This window comes from Cloeon dipterum, chromosome 4 (assembly GCF_949628265.1).
Source record: "Cloeon dipterum chromosome 4, ieCloDipt1.1, whole genome shotgun sequence".
NCBI classification, from domain to species: domain Eukaryota; kingdom Metazoa; phylum Arthropoda; class Insecta; order Ephemeroptera; family Baetidae; genus Cloeon; species Cloeon dipterum.
This window is the reverse complement of record NC_088789.1, coordinates 16,218,010-16,236,864: the sequence shown is the minus strand read 5'-3', so window position 1 is coordinate 16,236,864 and position 18,855 is coordinate 16,218,010. Positions and strand designations below refer to the sequence as shown.

At 42.6% G+C, this 18,855-nt stretch overlaps 1 protein-coding gene across 3 annotated transcripts in view; it reads right to left on the bottom strand.

The window, feature by feature from the left end:
• LOC135942347 (connectin-like) overlaps nt 1-18,855 on the bottom strand; it is a 131,123-nt gene that overhangs the window by 66,859 nt on the left and 45,409 nt on the right. For all 3 annotated transcript variants that reach the window (XM_065488416.1, XM_065488417.1, XM_065488415.1), the window contains exon 3: nt 10,717-10,772. The gene's annotated coding sequence lies outside the window, so the exon portion shown is untranslated. The remainder of the gene's footprint in view (nt 1-10,716; nt 10,773-18,855) is intronic.

Sequence of the window (18,855 nt, the reverse complement as noted above, 5' to 3'; positions counted from 1 at the left end):
GCGGCAGAAGAAAGGGTGCTTTGCGAGATTAAAAGCGAGCGGCCTGGCTTTTATTCTTATGGGCTAACTCGTCATCGATGCTCTTGTTGAAAATTGATCTCAAAGAGCAGGAAATTTGATTTTGCCTCTCCTCAGGGCAAAAGTTTCCTAATCAGATTATTGATTACGGCGACGAGGTGCGTTCCGCATGCCCCTTTCGCGCAAAAAGCTATTTCCATGTCTAATAATGGACGTCTGTGATTTCAAAGAATGCTTTCACTTCGAACACAGTTACCTAATTATGAATGAAATCTTTATAAAACACAAAGGGTGTACAGCATACAAAGAAAAACTATAGATATCACCGTTCTCTCACTGCTCTTTTTTGCTTTGGCAGCTTGAGACAGGGTCAAATTGTTCTTATCACAGTCAAGGTACTGATGGAAATTAATTGGTTTATCTATCACAGAATTTGCACTCATAGTCCTCACTCGCGCAGGAGTGATAGGTCACGTTCTTACAGATTAATAAGTGAAATCCGTAACAATTGTGTCTCGTGAACATGTGTCTGTCAACAAAAAAGACTCCCTTCCAATTTTGGTTGACCATAGCCGGGGTAACGAAAAACTCTGGGTCGATTTCAGAGGCCTTAAAAACTGGTTAGCCATCAATTTCTTAAATTAATCAGTCTTTTAAGCATCTCTTAGAAAAAAGTCAGTGTCTGCTAATTTGTACGTCAGCCTGGATTTCATTAATTTAGACACGGAAAGAGCTCTTATGAATATTGATCATTGATTTGGAGGATTCTAAATTATGTATCTCCTTATTATAAAATGGCTAAATCATCTTTAATTCATAGCTCGCGATCGGAGCTACTGCTAGATTTAAAAGTTTTAAAGCTGTGCTGATGAATGATCTGGGAAGAGTTAGCTAATTCAATAGTAGTATTTAATGATTATTTCTTTTTAATATCCTTTTGTTAAAAGGTTTGTAATTTTTAGGTCATATGCAAAACCGAATTGATAATGTTTTTATTGGACCATCAAATGGTCTCATATAATAAATATTTTTGAATTCTCACAGAATTCGAAGAGATCTACAAAGCCCACTACAAAATTTTCAGATCATATCTTAATAATAAAAAAACTATGAGTTAAATGGCATAATCATGCGTTTTATGCAATTTATCACATCCTTTACTATATATCTTACCCATCGGAACCGCTCCCCTCTCCCTTTCGATTTTAACCCTCATCCAGTGGCCATTAAAATGGCTGAAATTGCGTAATATGCCAATAAGGCTTTACATGTTTCTGATTGAAACGATGGAAATGAATTTTTTATGGTTAGTAGCGGGAACATATAATGTCAGATTGTTCCTGATGTAGAAAAAAACAATTAATACTTTTGAAACAGATTTTTGTCAAAAATTGATTATTTTTGCTCAACCCTGTGAGCTATATTTTGAGGTTTTACTGCATCAGAGTATAGGAAATTTATACATTGAAGAACTCTGTCCACGAAAGCATTGGATTCGTTGTTAACAATACAGAATTATTTGTAATTTGAAGCTGCGTAATCTGATTTTGCGTCAGGGAGAATTTATTTTATTGGCAAGAGAACAAGACCGGCATTTTCACGCATTCTAAAATCAGATCTCGTCTGAACCGCTATTTAATAATAGCGTTCACGTCTCACTCTGACCTCCCGCCGCCGCTCCGAAAAATTATGGATCTTGTTCCGACTGCCGGGAGAGTGAGTCATTTGATATCTTTTCGCGATTGTTTGCACACCCTCTATATCCAGGCAAGGCCATAAATTATTTAAACGCCGCACGCGAAATTCGAATACACACACAAAGTGAGCTCCTTGTACCTTATCTTGTGAAATAAATTCGTGCCTGCCAAATGTGGAAATATATTAGCGTGTGCGCTCGGCTCGGATGCATTCCTTAGGCGAGCCGAAATTGCCGATTGTGCGCTCCTCGCAAGAGGGAATATCGCGAAATTTAGCCACGACAGCTTTCAAAGCACACATTGTTAGTATCGGAGAGGCGGGGTCGGTTTCTCCCCCTTGTCCGAGAGTGAGTTAAACTGCACCAGCAAAACGTCTCGTGCTGTCCAGATTTATGCGCCGTCGATTGCTGCAGGAAAACAATAGACATTTTTTGAATTCCTAATTTTCCTCCGCTATCAGCGAATGAATTACCAGCGGGGCACGTTCGGTGTTCATTGCGGCTTCCGTTTCTCCCCACGAGAAGTGGACAAATCAATAGAGCTGTGCTATTTTGTACACAGCGGCGACAGCAGCAAGGGCAGAGAGAGACTTTTGGCATTAAGTGGCCGCAAGTTTGTTTCCAAGATCAATTTAAGTGACCCGAGCCGTAATATTCTAGCATTAACGTTCCTCGTCCGTCCGCCTCGCTCCCTCCGCCTTGACTATTAGTTCTCTGTTGTAGCAAATGCGAAACGTGCACGGACAGGGGTGAGAGAGAAACGCCGGAGAAAAATCAGCCCTCCGGAGCGAGCTGCACTTTTGAGCCCTTAATGCTCACTATTGAAACGGTCATAGTTTATTTTGATGCCAGATTCCGAGATTAAAAAATAATTTACTCGCATTCTGGGTGCCAGTACGTCTGATGTAGCGAAAGATAAATAATGTTTCCCGAGTCTTACATGACAAACGGGTGCTATTAAAATGTAGTTATGCAACACGCAGTTCACCTACGCCAAGCTGTGTGCATACACAATTAAGCGACTCCGCAATCCCCGAGGCTTCAACGTCTGAATCTCCTATTAAATCAGGATCCAGCTTTTGCTTTGGATTAACTATCTGCAAAATGACAATTGAGCAGCAGCAGTGAGTACAGCAAAAGTTTGGCGGTTCCGTTCAGAGAGCAGCAGCAGTACATGGCAGAAAGTTGGGAAACTTTCGACTGCGCTTCAATGTGGCCGCTTGTCTCTCGACCACGCAGAGACACATCAAGCGCAAATGCCCTTTTCCTGCTGCCATGATGCTGTGGTATAATGGCTCCTTTAGTTGGTAAGACGTGACAAATAGTGGCTCTGATTAAAAGAGTCCGCTGCATTTACACACAGCAGCAGCAACGAGGCCGGCCGGCCGGCGGGCGGGCAGCCGCAGAACGACATTAGCGAGGGAGACCGAGAGAGATTGAGGCACAAGTCCGAGTGCAAGTCCATTCGGCCCTTTTTACTTCGTCTAACTTCACTGAGCCCGAGCGCAATTTTGACGTCACGCGCCGCCTATTTGCCGATGAAACGGTCCGTGAAAAAATTGCGAAGCCAAATCTATTATCGCTGTCATCGCGTTTCTTTGCAAGCTACCGACCTACTGCTTGACATAGCTTGGAATGATTTATTTATTACACATTTTTTTGCCCGGCTGAGCGTCCGACGGCTCACGTGATAAGATTTTCCGCTACAATTTTTTCACCGCACTTCTAGAGGAGACATGGGGAAAACAGCAGCGTATCAGCACAACAGCTGGCTCGCCCGATGTGTATTTATTCAATTCAGGCGGAGAGAGAGGCGTGTTTAGATACAATGAGGCAGCAGTTGTTTAAGCACGCGATCGCACGGTCGCAAAAAATCAGAAAGCCATCAGAACAAGCCAGCAGTGGAAGGTATAGTCGGCACATTGAAATTCGATCTGAAGAACTAAATTTATTCATCAGCAAAATGTTGATTAACAATCCATCAATTTGAATATTTCGAATTTAATTTAAAAATACTACAATATTAGCTCTTGAAAAATACCACTCTTTGCATGCGTTTTCAGAACCGGCTCTAACTCTAAAATAAATTTCAAGAATATCAGATATTCTGTTTGTTCTTGTGTTACTGCTGATTCATCATGGTCCGTTTTTTATTTTTATCTTGAGTGAAATTATAATGCTTCAATGCTGACACTAGTAAAAATTTGAAATGCAAACACCATTTAAGACCCTGGTATCTTAATTAAGTAACAAACTACTTGCCATAATCTTAGCAAGATTTGCATAAAATTGCTGAGAGCAGAACTTGATGAACTCCAACAAAACATGGTACACCTAATGAATACAGTTTCCATCGTAGCTACTAATTATTGCTCAACCCAACTTGCAAACTAAAGATTCTCTTCAGGACAATTCTGTCGGTGCCCAAACTAGAAGAGATAAATTCATTAGTCATTCGCATTGGCGGAAACGTCTCGTCGCAGCAGCACGCGTCGTTTGAAAGGCCCAGCGAGCAAGACTTGACAGGATTAGCTGCTAAATTCAGGGCTTACTGCAAAGTTGCCGAGGCTTTTGAGCGGGACCTGACCGGCGGCACACCGCACAGCCCCGGCGAGGAATGAATGGACGTGCGATCCCGGCCCAGCGACACACTCGCACTGTCAAATAATGAACCGATGAATTGAACAGTTTGCCTGCCTTTCCAGGCATGCAATAAAACAGTGGCGCGCACAACACCCAGGAGTCGCCTATCGCGATTTACATTTCGACGGCTTTGTTAGCAGCGTTGGAGGACGGACCGGCAGCCGCAGATCTGCGGTCTGGTGCGCCGTGCACAAAGAGCCGCCCGCTTTTATTCAGTTTCGCGCTGCCAGAGAGGGAATTCGCCCGACTGTGCTCCATATATTGGTCGCCTCATTACCATGTCGTCGCGTCGGCAGGAAGACCGCCGCGCGCGTTTTTCCAAGATGGCCTGGGAGGCTCCGTGATGCCATTATTTCTGCACGGATACATACATGCAGACTAGGGTGGCTGCAGCAGCTTTTAATTAAAAACGCGAGCACTTCGCATCACAATCACCACGACTGTCCTTTGTGACAAACGAATTGCTTTCTAACTCATCTAAAACGGGAAAGAAAGGTGTAATTAAATTATGCGCTGCAGTGCACTTCTGTGAAAGGAAAACACCGGACGGCGATGCTTTTGTCGGATTAAAAGATGGCTATGCAAAACCTCATCCAACAGAATCATCGAAAGGCAATGGTGCACATTCTGTTTTCCCATTTGATAAATACGTCTACTTGAACAAAGCACTTTACCTCGAGAGTTTATTTTAAAAAAGCTATTGCTGGATTTTTGTTATCCGCACGAATAAATAATGATGTTTTCGAGGAAAGGGATTCAGCTCAATGGAAATTTTGTGGAGTGCTGCGGCAAATGGCTGCTTTTATGACAAATGCCGGCAAAAATTGAGCGTGAAGCTGTGCTTCGTGCAAACAAACTTTTTCCGGCAACTATTTTCCTACTGTCTTCTGACTGAGCCGAAATTCTCCGGGCCCCAGTCGAGCACGGGCAAATGGAAATTGTGCCAGGACGAGAAGAGCAACTTCGCCCCCGAATCGTCCTGCTTATTCAGGCCAAAAATTGCATCCCTCACGTAAGAAAACATGCACAAAAAGCAGGTCTTTCTTTTTATTTTTCTTCCTCGTCTTTTTCCCCAATTTTACTTTCCAAGACAAGAATTCGCACACGCAGACGAGAGAGAAAGAAAGAGAGACTTACAAAAACTCCCCAGCTGTGTGCCGCGCGGAGTCGAGTCTCGTGTATTCGGTTATACAGGGAGGCAGCAAAGCGGAGGAGGGACGCAAACAGATAAATTACTTTTTCCACCACGTCGACTAGCAACATGAAAGCCATAGGGAAAAATCATCGGCAAGTTTTCCGGTCAATCCCCCTACACATCTGCGGGGCACGAGCAAACAGCGCTTTTAAACAGATTATTGTACCTAATGAAAGCGCGCGTGGCGTTTCCATCAAACCTCGCGAGCAAACGCATCAGCTGCTGGAGGAGAAACAAATTAATGACCTCAGTCCGTTTCCTTGTTGTAATTATTATTGATTGGTGGAGGAAGCCGAGTCGTTTGTTTTAACAAATCCTCCCCTCGTTCTATTAAACAAGCCGGCCATTATCGGTATTGGAATATCTGGCGGGTGCGGCATGCATCATTGCACTCATTCCCGACTGCTTTTTTCCAAATTAATTGCACACTTCGCCTGCACGGCCACTGATAGGATGAATTTATTATTCAATCAATGCCCACGCCGCTAAAATCTAGCAAGAGACGCCGCTACTCCACCGTCGTCCGTGATAAATTATTTTAAACGGCACGCGGGGCGGCCTTAATTTTCCATTTGGGCAAATAACGAGCCGGAACGGATTTTCCATTCAAAACGTGCAAAATGAACCGAAACGACTTCATCCCTCTCCGACTCCCCATCCAAACGAACCAAATATATCGTTCAGTAGCTGCAATTTTTGGCTCGCTCGCATATTAATCGGCTTTGGTACGACCAGTGAAACGGAGCGGGCAAAAGTAATGTGATTTTCCTAATTTCATTCCGGGATCTCGTCAGCTTTTTATCTTTGCTGCGTTGATTACACAACGAGTTTCCTGCGAATTCGGGCCGGAGCTCGTGTTTGCGAATTTCTTATCACTCGTTACTTATCTTTCCAATTAATTTCCCTTGTTAAAGCCCTTCTGAGAGCAGATTAAATCTCGCACACACGCTCTTTGCATTAAATAGGTGCCATTAATAAACCAGATTTTTGCTCGCGATCACTAAACCCCAGCGAAAATACAACTCTCGTCCTGGAGCGGAATTTTCCAAGCCGAAACTTTATCTGCTTCTCATTTGCGTTTTAAAAAGATGCTGATGAAAGGGAGAAAAGTGGTAAACAGCGGCTCAAGTGAGAGATCGCGTTCTTTTTGCTTATTTTTCGCAGCTCCCAAGCAGCAGACGAGATTTTACTCTTCTGGTTCATTGATCTTTCGCGTCTCTCACTCACTCTCCCGCTAGCTCTCTTCTCTCTCTCTCTCTCTCTCCGGCCCTTAAGATTGCAAATAAGATTACGAGACACTCTCGCTCGTCTTGTGAATGTATGAGCATTCCTCCGCTCCAGCAGCGGCTTAAGTAACCCGAAAACATGTAGTGCTTTAAAAGCAGCGGCACTTGAGGTTTTGTTGTGACTACACACACAGCGGCAAAGCAGCGCACTCGCTCGCTCTCTGCTTGCCCTAATTTTAGAAAAATGACGGGAGGGCAGGTCGAGAAATTACTCACCACTCTGGAGCAAACGAGACGCCACTCGAGATACCCATCAGCGTTGCCTCATTTTTCACTAAAAGATTATATAACTTTGCTTTTAGTCGACCCGACTCCAGAAATTACTGCGTCATTGGCATTTTCGATAATCGGATTGTACGTCAGGGAGCTAGAATGCCAAATGTATTACCCATACTACCTTTGACCGTTGGTCCGCAGTCGGTTTCCGTCTCATTTTGCAATTATATTCCCATTTGACGTTATTTGATCAAAACACGGTAGAGCACAGTACAAAGCGGAAACAGCAGATCTCCATCAAAAGAACAACTTCACACCATTAGTTTCTGATGGTGCCGCTTTCTATATGCGTATGGCTTCCTCTTGTATCGGAGAACAAAAAGGAAAACTGATTTCCATGATGGGCACCAAGAGCGCTCTCCGTTTCATAAAGGGAGAGAATTTATTTCCCGGCCCTCACTGGGAGAACGATATTTGTATTTCCATTCGAAACTTTTTGCATCGAATCCATATTGGTCTGTCCGTTGGTACATCTAATTTCCTGGCGCACGAAAAAGGGCGGCGACAAAAAGCGCGAAACACGATGTGTACATTTGTATTCATCACGGTCAGCAGATTTACATTGAGTTGATGGAAACTTGCCACGGTTTTTAAAGCACGGAATAAGAGAGCCTCTTGCTTTTTGCTACAATAATATCACGGGAAAACAAAATTAACTAGCGGCTAGAGGTATTCCGTGCATGATGGCTGCTCTCCAGAGTGCGGAAAAAAGTTTGAAGCGACCTCATCATGCGTGATATGAGGAGTTTAATATTTATAAAGCTATATCTGGCTTGTGCTCCGAAGTTTCGAATTTCTGCTGCGAGATGCTTCTTTACTTAGTCTGCTGCTGGTGTGCGAATAGAGTTTAAAAAGGAGGCCAAAAAAAAGAGGTTGGGGTAGCAGCCTAAAGAGAGTTAAAACTCGCCGGAAAATTATGATGGGGAGAGCTACATACATAGATGAACTTGATATTTCTGGTGCGCTGCAAAAAGTCGGCGCAAGTTTGTTTGACTTTCAAATGTTCAACGCGTAACTTGTGCGTTTTTCACCTGAATCACTTCGTTTGCATGAAATTGTGAAGCTTGTCCGTATTTGCATAAGTCGTGTGAATTTCTTAATTCTTGAACATCATCTATTAATTATCAAGATTATATTTTACGCAGAAGTATTGTAAGTTCATGGTAACATTCATTATAATACATATCAAGCATGTTTCATCTTAAGAGATGTTATAAGAATAACACAGAAAATATAATAAACGTTTCAACGTTTCAGAATGACTTGGAAGCCATTATGAATATTTAAAAATTAAAATGTTACTTTGATCATAACCATGCAGTCGTAAAATTCAATATTTAAACCGTTTAAACTTATAACGTGTGTGATATATTTCTTCACAATTGCTACTCCCACAAGCTGCAAAAAGAATGCGTGGCATAAATATGTTCATTTTTCTTTTCTATTCAGTCTCTAACAAATTCCAAAAAGTTATGGTGATTTGAGCCTAAAATTCCATTTAGTCGAAGAAAAAGTGTGAGATTCTCGCACGCATACTGAAAAAACGTCCACAGATTTTATATTATTTCAGTATGGTTTGTGTTGCTTGAGAATGCCTTCCTTTGTAAATGCAGGAATCTTAAATTTATTTTGATTTTAAAAGTTTTGGTTACTTTTTATTGCAAATAAAATTTGATGTGAGGGCAGAGCACGAAGTGCAAGAAATTCATACATAAAAAGTTTTGTTTTCCCACCATAGCTGCGTGCGTATATATTGCGAACAGGTTACGTTGATGATATCCGCTTGGAACTTGGGCAAGTTAGATTGTCACTCTGAAAGCAATCATTGTGGAAAGTGGGGCAAAGTAAACGTCGCGCACGTGTTTTCCAAAGAATGCAGCTTTTAATAAGAAAAAGAGGGAGGCTGCTGCCACATTTTTCAATTAAAATTCTAAACGAGGCGTGCATAATACCTCCAGTTGATTTATGAAACGAGTCGTCGTCAAGCGTTGACGGCGGCTCGTCCCCGTGCGCGCGCGAAAAGAAGGAGTGCGGCGGTGTGGGAATTAACGCGCTTCACCTTTGGCCTTCTTTTAACAAGGGGCTGCGAGCGGCCGGAGAGGAAGATGATGATTATTAATATGTATAATAAGGCCTCTCGACGTTCGCGCGCGCCTGCAGCAATAAAAAGGGAGTCTTATCGTCATCTGCGCGTATCATTTCACATTTAACAGGCGGCCAATCTGACCGAGTTGCCACGCCGGTCACGTGTGCGCCATCATCACTTCTTTATTTTCGCTCAGCGCAGATGTTAGACCAAATTTAGATCGCAAATTAGATGAAACCGTTTTTCATTGAATGTGCTGCCGCTCGCTGAAAAAGGAATCACGTACTGAGCAAGGATTTGGAAACTTTTGGCCAAAGCCTCAGCGCCGCTTCTTGCTGCACATAAATTTTCATGGAGGGCAGAATCGAATGTCCGGCGGGATTTGCTGCCGTGGCCTCTGTACACGACTACACCACCACATTTGGGAAACAAGCTCTAATTTTGTGTTGGCATTGGGTTTTTCTATGCTTTTTATACTCTTCTTTACTAGAGAAAGTAAAACTAACATTTCATAACAAAAACATCAGTGGTAAAAATTCTCATTATTTGTCCAATAACTTCGTAGAAAAGAGACAATCGTCATTTCAATTATTAGTGGCTTGGTGACAAAAAATATTTTAAACTGCCTTCTACTTCTGTCTGAAATATGGTGTAAAAGCAGAAATTGAATGCGTATAGTTGCTATTTTAACTTCCTTACTCTAGTAATCAATAATTAGCAAAAAGCAACTATAGACATTTCTATTTCAATTTACCATTTCTGTGAAATCTTTCCCATTTGCAGTCGGGAGTTTCCCAGAGCCGAGAATTTGTCGTGTATGAAATTGTGCGGAGATCTAAATTTACAGAACAATGCGACGTCTCGCGCGTCCCACTTTCACAACTCGGCTCATACGCTGTGTATATTTTCTCTTGCTTATCTTTGCTCAGCAGTTCCAAGTCGAAATAAAGAGCAATTTTGCTGCCCGAAACTTGGATATCGCGTACCCAAGTGGCACAAAAGTTGGGCGAAGTGCGATTCACAGCAAGCGCAATCACGCTCGCCCGAAATTGTGGAAAATTCGCTAAAAATTTGCGTCGTTCGTTTTTACCAAGACAATAAGACGTCAGAAATTCGAATGTAATTACAATGAGAAACGCGATTTACATTACAGCGGCTGCTTGAAAAGAGCGTAAAAAAGGAAAAAGTTATTGTTATTATTACAGTCGGAAAAGTGGCAATTTTCAGCTTGGGAGAAAATGTGCAAGCGACCTTAGAAAAAAGTCATTTCTGTTTCCACCCCAAATAGAGACATGAATATCTCATGCTTGCACAGCTGCCGTGCGTTTCTTTGACTCTTTTTCACCCTTTCTCGCAGCAAAAGTAAATTGCATATTTATAAAGTTTGCAGTCACTTTGGCTGTTATTTACGGCCAATAAAGCTTTGATAATGGCCGCCGACTCAGCAACAACGAGGTTGTGGATGGCGGAATTGTGTTTGTTCACGTGCTGCTAGAGGTGAGCAATATTGGCTTACCTTAATTACGTGGCCACGACGATCCAACAGCGAGAAGTGGATTCACCACGGATAATCTGCAACAAGAATAATTGCGATCGATTGAAATAATAGCTACTACTAGTTGAAAGCTTTATGCCGTTAATTGACTGTTTGCGTCATAAACCACGGCCAAATTTAGCATCATGTACATTTAAGTGGCAAATATTGATATTGAAGCACCTCATTAATTTTGGTAAAATGCGTTGGTGTTACCAGGTAAGCGGTTGTTGCCTAACAAGTTAAAGATTGGAGCTTAAAGTAGCAATGGAAACGTAAAAACCGTCAATTTAGCAATTTTTGTTCTGAACCTAGAAAGAATTCCCACAAGAATCTAATTCGAAATTCAGGAATAAATTGGCTTTTTCAGAAACGAAATTCCAGTGCTACTTCGAGTGGTGTGATTTTTTTTTATTCTGTTTTGTTTTCTAGTACAGATCGATAAACCAATTTTTGTTCTTATGGTAAGCAAAACGGAAAAAGCGTATTTTTCTTGATTTACTTCCACGCCGTTGCATTCTTCCGCACTGAAAACTTTAATTATATACACGGAGCTGCGGCAAAGAGAGGGTGCGGAGCGGATGGGCGACGAGATCCGACCCCAGGCAGTTTTGCTAATTTATAATTCACATTCCTGGCCGCAATTATCATCGTCGCCACTTTGATTCAAGTTTAATTTGCGTCCCGCGTCTGCATCGCCGCACACTCTGGCTAATTAATCAGAGTGCAGCACATAAAATAAATGACGACGCGCGTGGCTACATGAAGTGTGTACATGCATATTATACGTATATGTACGGAGCCAAAGTGTACTCTTACACACGGTACCGGCGCGCAAAACACTCTCCAGCGCCGACGAGCAACTTTCAAAGTGCACACAGCATATTTCTGGTCTCCCATGCAAGTTCACAAGTTCAGACACCCTTTCCTTGTAAACGCTCCCCCTGCCACAAGTAAAACGGGTGACTGGATGGATATGTACCTACTCGATTAACTGCGCTCCAGCTGCAGAATGCATGCACTTCAAATACAGTATTTATTTATTTTGTTGAGCGAGACTCCATTACAGTTTGTTATGAACTAATAAATCATCCCAACAACGGGAACAACGTCAAAAGTTCTTGCTGAGAGAAATACAATTGATTTTTATATCTAGATCGATGACAAAATTTTTGAAACGTAGACTATATAACTAAAATATTGTGAATGTGGATGATGATATTTCTTTGTTGAAACATCATGTGGATTACGTCATTTTTATGTTTCTCTGTATATAGCCGGCTCGTTATCGAAATTGGTCGTCTACGTCTTCTTTTGTCTGTTTAGACATGTAATGAAAGGAATAAACAATATTAACAAGCCTTTTGAAACTGAAGCCATCTATTTTTGTTATAACCGCCTGTGCTAATGCGAATAAAAGCATAACTCACAGTTGAATCATATGTTAGCATATATACTTGCCCCATTTAAAACACAAAACACTTTTGTCCAATCAAAAGCACAAATTAAATTATCATCCAGCAGAAGTGTTGAATTTCTTTTATAAAAATCAATTATATTGGTTGCACGATTTGAGAAATTGAACTACCATCAACGGATCAGGTATTTACGATTTGTTTTTAATCATATTCTTGAATTCAATAAAAAATTGAAGAAATTTTGAACAAAATCTGCTGTAATAGTGGTGTGCATCGTTCAGAACGTAAAATGTGCGTTAAGCATCTTTTTTAATTCAAACCATTATTACCATCAGCAAATCCTGGTTTTTGCGAAAATTACTAAGAGCCCGGAGTTTACGGTCTGTTTGTCTGATAATCACGCTCGGACCTTTCATAGGAGCGTCTGCTTATTCATTACAAGACTAAGCGGCAAAGCGGCGAAAAAAACGCTTTTCGGATACACCCGCCGTCTACTTTTTGTGTGTGTTTACGCCGGCGAGAGTTGCTACGTGAAAGAACGGCACGAGGTTGCATAAGGTATTTATAACGAGAGAATAACGCATCTCTCTCCAGATTTATTAGAAATTCTCCTTTGTGCGCCTCACCCTCGGTGCTCATTATCTCGGCTACAATTGAGCGGGAGCAATAAATAATCGCTGCAATATTGTAATTCTCCTGTCTTATTTGTATTATGAACATGAATAAAGCAAGCGAGCGCAGGAGAGCCACACCGACACACTGGCGCTGCTGCTACTGATAAACTGAATGAAACGCTCCCGCAGCACAGCGCAAAACAGAGCAAATTGCAGTCGGGGTGAAAGCTGCGGAGGAGGGTGGCGGAAAACAAATGCGTTGTCGGGCACCCCGCAAGGGCAGACACATAAAATTTGCCAAAATTATGAATATCTCCTTGTCTTCCCAGAAATAACTCACAATTGTAATCTCTGCGTGTTGTTTCCAGGTCAAGAGGGAGAAAAGGGGGCCCTATGAAACTACGATGCGGAGAAAAGAGTTGCAAACTAGAATGGCGGCGTGTGCGCAATCCGAAATTCGATTATTTTTTCATGTTTGCAGCGAGGGAATGAATTTCAGCAGAGGACGAGATGAAGGTGTGCATGAATCTGATTTCCGTTTCAGTGCAGTGGGTGTGAGCGAGGGGAGCGAGAGGGGCACTTATCAGTTCTGGACCAGACAGATTTCATTATTCGCATTATGAGACGCGCGCGGCAGCTCGAGTGCGCCATCAGTTGAGAGAGTAAATTACGGCGCGGACGAACCCGAGTGTGAGCAACTTCTCTCTGGTCCCTGCGCTCTCGCTCAGTCACTGCGTCTCTTTCGGATTTTCCAGACCCGAGTTTAATTCGTAACAACTGGATTAACACGATCTCTGTTCATTAAGGGCAACTGCCTGGAACGAAGTTAAAATGTGTCGCAGATTTTCTGAGAATTGTTGATCCACTCTCCTGAGCCACTACATATTTTTAGCGAAATTAACAAAACAAATACTTAAAAGGAACCAGTTACGTTGCATTAGTAGTTAAATCATTTATTTAATGAATGTTTTCAATTAAACTTTAAAATTCAATGGATTTAGCGAGTTATTGAGGCCCGGATAGAGGATTTAACGTGTGAATCAGTGTGAATTGGTTTAATTTGGAATTTGGAAGCCATTTAATCATGGTGATTTTATTTAGGTATAGACTGAGTTTTACGAGACAAATTGTGCGTGGCATTTTTTTAGGCAAATTAATCCCTAAGTTTTAGATAAACAGCGAAATATTTCTTGAGCTAACTTATAAAAATTTATTTTGCTAATTCTCAAGGTAACCTCAAACTCCATTTTCGCTTAGAGCTCGAAATAAAATAATGACTATTTTGCAAGAGTTTGTGAGTAATTTTATCGGTCGCGGAGGCAGTTTTCAGGCCGCGCTCCACTGGCCGACGTTCCAGTGCGTCAGACTCACTTAACCCCATTTATCACGGGCGGGCAGACACAGGAAAATTACCGGCCGCTGAATGACCAGTAATTTGGATTGTTAGCTGACTCGGTGTGGCAACTCTTTGGAGCGCGCGCAGTCATAATTTTGCTTAAGCTGGAGGTGTTTTAGTGAGTGTCACTTAAATGGAGCCTCCCAGCACATTTCTTCGCTCGTCGGGTGCGCGTGAAATGAAAAAGCCGCCCGTCCAAAAATGCGGGGGCGACGCTGAGAAAAACGCCGGAGAAAAAAGAGTCGCGTCCGCTTTTCTGCGGCCGACTATTTGTCTAATCAAATTATAGCCATTTATCCTGCCTACTCTATTTATTCCCGGCGATTGCCGATAAGAGCAAAAAGAGCTGAGCGATTTTTCTGCGGGCGGCCGGCGTGGACGTTCAATCTTGCGTCATGTTTACATCAACAGCAGCAGCAGCAAGGCAGGCGCAGGCGAGCCTTAACAAGAAACAATAAAAAATGACCTAGCCGGGCTGGAAGCTGGACGCGGCAGCGCCAACAGGCTGCGAGCATTAAATAAGCATCGTAATTTATCACCAGCGGGCAATAAAAGATCGCCGAGCAAGAAGTCGTGCCTCCTCTCCGTGTCGCCCTTGCCGAAACTTTTTTCTCGCTCGCCACACTCTCGGGAGCAGTCTCTCTTGATTTTGCTTTGTCTCTAACTGGGAGCGTCTCTGATGGTACTCGTCGCCTCCTTAACCTCTGCACATGAGCTAAATGGCAGTGAAGGCTATGGAGATGAACTCTTATCTCCAGCTGTAGGTATTCAATTGCCATTTGATCGATTTCGCCTGCGTTACATTATATATTAAAAGAATTCTGATATCGACGACATTCACGTTGCTCAAGTTTGTAGAGGGAAATTCAGTTTTAATATCGGGCAAAATTTATAATATAAAACCAGGAAAGTTTTGTTTATAAATTTGATTTTATATTTATGCCGTAAGCTGTAACTTCCAGATTACTTTTTCGCTGAAGTTTCATTTTAAGTTTTATGTGTACGTTATGATCCACACGATTTTCGTGTATATTTCTGTAATTTGATTTTACTTGGAGAACAGAACTGTAAAAATCATTCTAATTTATACTGACTGAAACAATTTTTTAACAAGAAAAGAGCCAAGTATAATGTAATAATTTGCGCTTCGATAAATTACAGACAATATTCAACATGTCATGAGCACAGAAATTTGCTCAGATCCTGTTGGAAAGGTACCGAGCTTAATTTACATTTTATTGTTTTACGAACACACACGTCTTTGCACTCTGAAATCGAATTCCAATGGCACAACTAAATATCCGAGCCGCGTCTTGCCAACTTCAAATATTTACCCCGCCATCGAGCACGTGATTCGAATCGTGATTTCGGCCTGCATAGGGCCGGTCGTCCAGGCGTCGCTCAGGCGTGCACATAACTCTTCTAGTGCGAAGGAAAGTAAGTGATTCATTAGAGGCACAAAAGGTGAGGGCGGCCGAGAGGAGAATCATTGTCTTGCCACTCGGAATAAATAACGATCTGGCCCTGCTGCTGGGCTCTAGACAAAAACAAACGCAGCCACTGGTGGATGGATCAAATTTAAGAGAGGCACCGCCGCGCCTTCAATTCGCGTATATATGACACGCGGTGAGGACGTGGACGTGTGATTAATTAAGGGCCATTTATCACGACGATACCAATCGTGAAGGACTCGCGTTGCCCGGCACAATATTGAAATCGGGCCTGCCCGCGCTCGTCTGGTTTATAATGCACCGGTGACAAAATATTGATGGGTTAATCTCGCTGTGACAGCGTTATGGATGGACGCCCGATCGGGGTGAATCATCCATTTGTGCGCTGTGCGATCGCTGTTTTTGCACGCGCACAACACTGCAAATTGAAAAACCGTCACGGACGAGTCAGACATCGGTGCAAATAACTCTGGCTGCTGTCGCTTCCGTCCGGTGCCCCGTGCACGAGCGCAAGAAATTTCGATGAAGAAATATTTTTGCTGCGGGGCTTTCAGTTTCCAGAACGCTTCTTGTCAGTTTACCAGTCAAGCGGCAAATTGAGTGTTGTTTTTGGGCGTAGCTAAATGGTGTGCAGAACATTAAAGAGTAGCTTCAACGCGTAAAAAAACATTTGGATGACAAGAGCGTTCGGCGCTGTGTTGATGGTTTTATAAATAGCAACTTTCGTGCTAAAATGAATTTACTGTTGAGATTAATCTTGGTGAAAATGGACACCCACCTGTGTTAAATTCCTTTTGTTTGCACGCTATATAAATTCTAGCAATTTAAGGGCGAAACATATACATCTAAATTAGATAGAAAGTTCAAAATTTCAAAGTTCTTCCAACAAGAAACATTTGAAACTTTTTCATGTAAAGTAAATAGAAACTCTGTTCGTCAACATTCACAATAAATTGTATTCTGTTTACGTTGCTGAGTAACTATATGACGCAAAGTTCAAAAATATTTGGCAAGACCCTGTAAAAGTTAAAGAGTAAACAACCACCTTTCGGTATTGACCTCGGTTTTGCCAGCACACAATTCACCTTTATTGCCACTCTCATTATCCTGCGGCAGCAAAACAAAAACCGAGCCAGCGCTCCACTTGGTGATTTACGACAGATATCGCACAGCGACGACGTCTGAAAGGGCGTGTGCGTGGGTGGTGGCGCGCTAGTTTGCTCTCCGCTCCGACGAACGAATTATTCCACGGGCTAATCTATTGTTTGTCATAACAGGCAGCCAACAAGCACCGAGATTCTGCAGTTTGCGCCGGGTGACAAAAGTGGCTGCCGGCCTGACACGCGGAGCCGAAGGAAACGTCACGGCCACACCCGGCGCGTTAGTGCTTTTTTATTCAGCGCCACCGCGAAGTGCGACTCTCCTTCCCGGGCAGCAGGCGAATCGACCAAATATAGCAAATGAGCGGGCAATTATTTTCCTTTTTGTTTGACGAGCGCGAAGGCAAAGTTTTGTGCAAGCCAGTGCGGCAGCTAATGACCCACGTGTGCCGCGCGCGCGCTCATTATCAACACTCTCGCTCACTCCCTTGTTGTTAATTACATGCAAAAAGTGGCTCGCTTGATAAAGTGGATCCAAATGCGCACAGCAGCCCGGCGAAAACGCGGTGGATAAGGCGCAATAATTGCTGAGCTGCTTTTTGAGAACCTGTTCCAAAGTTAGGCTTGGAGATTTTGAGCGCCTGCCGACCGTTTGAATGCAAATCGCGTAATTAGTGTCCTTGCAAAACGCGCGCGTTGCTCGGCTGCTCGGTGATTCTGTTAATACCCCTGACGACGTCAACCAAGCTTGCCTGCCGTACATTGTTGCTAAATTTTCCAGATTTTATCCAGCCTTGTGATTTAATTACTACTGTTGTCTTGCCCCATTCTCATTACTTTAATATAGGCATTTGTACGATTTTTCAGCATTTTATCACAGAAAAAATTTAAAAGAAGCAAAAAAAGATACTTTCAAAATTTACACTTTTGTACGCTTTATTCAAAATAAAAAATAATAATAAATAAACGAGCTATTTATTGGCTCGCACTGTTGAACGCATGCTTTTGGGTGCACTATGGCAATGTGAGAATCCGCGAGCGATATTTGGGGTTCGTGTGCGGGCCGGTTTGAGCCTATGTTTGATTCTCTTGCTTTGCGATGACGAGTCCATTCGGATTTAGATGGATTGCAAAAACTTTCCGACTCGCTACTTGTCTTGCTGATTTACACCTTTCTAGCATGCGTGAATTATTTTCACTGGGCAAATATCTAGCGTTTCAATGAAAGACCCCAGTGCGCGGGGCAGTAACACGAGGTGGTCTTTTTCTGGAACGGGCTTTCAATGAGGCCCGTGCGCCCATGTTATTCGTTCGCGTAGGATGCGGAGTTCTCACGAGCGTTTCACCCATCTCAAAAGAGACGAATCGATTAAAAAAAATATGAAATTTGAAAAAGCTCAGACAGCCTTAAGGATCCAGTTTTCAGCTAAAAATAAGTTCGATTCAAAGGCCTCTTTTTATGAACCTCCTACATGAAGAGTTTGCCAAAACCATCTAAATGGAAAATATTTCGCAAAACGAAGGCGAAACAGAAAAGACGATCACTGACATGAGGGACTGGTCGCAGAGGCAGTCGCTAAAGCTGCTTTTCGCGGAAATTTCTCCAGCCGGGAACATATAATGGCCGGCGGACGACAGGATTATTTTTATTTCAAGCGACGATACAACAAGTAAAAGCCGACTTTGACACCTACGCCGTCTGCAAGTGCGTTGCCATAACCACCCCCTGCGTAGCTCATGGGATCCACTCCTTAAATACACTTTTAGACAGGGAAAAGAACAATGTTTTTTGGTCTCTCGACATCAAGTAGCTTTTCCTGCTCGTAGTTAGGAACCACGCAGATCAAAATTGGAAATTGTAAGAGAATTTATTAGTAGAGACTAATGTACTGTAGCAGACGTATTACTCCAATTTTATTGTACTCCACTCCATCTCCCAGCGAAATAAAACGAGAACACTCGTTCAGCTGGCTGACCACCAAATAATCCTGGCTGCCTTTATAGCCTTATAAAAATATAGCGCGTGCTAGGCTAATGACACGATAAATCAGGCCTGTTCTCTGCTACGCACTAAGCAAGAATATGGATAATCCGTTATTACGTTAATCTGCAATGTAAATTCCAAATCGAGAATCCGGTCAC